Source organism: Panthera tigris, chromosome C2, assembly GCF_018350195.1.
Source record: "Panthera tigris isolate Pti1 chromosome C2, P.tigris_Pti1_mat1.1, whole genome shotgun sequence".
NCBI classification, from domain to species: Eukaryota; Metazoa; Chordata; class Mammalia; order Carnivora; family Felidae; genus Panthera; species Panthera tigris.
This window is the reverse complement of record NC_056668.1, coordinates 120818514-120819567: the sequence shown is the minus strand read 5'-3', so window position 1 is coordinate 120819567 and position 1054 is coordinate 120818514. Positions and strand designations below refer to the sequence as shown.

The following is a 1054-nucleotide window of genomic DNA, read 5'->3' as shown; positions in this document are numbered from 1 at the left end:
ACCTAGGTACTTGCTTCCAAGGGCCTCATCCCTCTGTTGTTACTTAGGAGTACTTTGGTTTCTGCTATGTGATGTGCTTTCTCTGCCTTTTCCACACTTGAAAACTACATGGCAGCTCACTTCACCCTAAAAACCTGAAAACGCCTAGGACAGAAAAGGATGATTTGGAAAAACGCTTGCCATAAATGCCAGTTCTGGTTCTTAGTTTAGCCATTTTCATCAGTTGCGATTTTGGCGATCTGTTGTTATTGTTTGTTCTGGTTTTTTTTTTAGTTTGGTTTTTTAATAGTCATTTAGTAAGATGATGGCAATAGCAAAGTTTTTTACTCCCAGGAATATAAATTTATCAAGTTGAATGATTTTATTTGCCAAAGAAGTATGTTTTAATATCACGGGTAATGGCTAAGTGTCAAAACTAGGTTTTCCCTTATCATAAAAGAAAAGTGTTGAATGATGTGGCTTTTATTTGTTTCTGAAGCCTGATTTCATTCATAGACTCATTAGTGCCAGGTTTTAGAGAACAGACTTTTTTCTTTTTCTTTCTTTTTGCTTTTTTTGTTTGTTTTTTTTTTTTTTTTTAGTAAAAGCACCTTTAATTTGTTCTAACGGTACATCCTGTAATGACAATGCTACAAAGCCTTTTAGGTGTCCTTACAGTATGTGAAAAATACAGGACTCATTCTAGAGTTAAATTACCTGTCATGACTGATATTATTGGCTTCCATTTTTATTAACTTGGAAATTAATATGTTGCTAGTAAATATTGGTTTTTACAGTGTCCAGTTTGAAAATATAAGTTATCAAAACTTAATGTAGTGAATTTGTGTAACCATGTTGTATTGTTGAGAATGTATTTTTATTTAAATTTTATTTTCTTATCAAGAGTATTAATAAAAATTAAAAACTTTTGTAACTGTCGCTTGGAAATAACTCAAATAAATTACAAGAAGCCTGTCTATTCTTTGTGAGACCTCACTTTCTTACTGGTTTCAGAATTCTGCTTGTTTAAAATTATTATACCTTACCTGTTAGTAAGGGAATAGCAAATTTGAGA

At 31.7% G+C, this 1054-nt stretch overlaps 1 protein-coding gene across 3 annotated transcripts in view; it reads left to right on the top strand.

Moving 5' to 3' along the window:
• Positions 1–655, top strand: part of RASA2 (RAS p21 protein activator 2) — a 121998-nt gene extending 121343 nt beyond the window's left edge. For all 3 annotated transcript variants that reach the window (XM_042956312.1, XM_042956311.1, XM_042956313.1), the window contains exon 24: positions 1–655. This exon is cut by the window's left edge and continues 2163 nt beyond it. The gene's annotated coding sequence lies outside the window, so the exon portion shown is untranslated.
• Positions 656–1054: the final 399 nt, after the last annotated feature.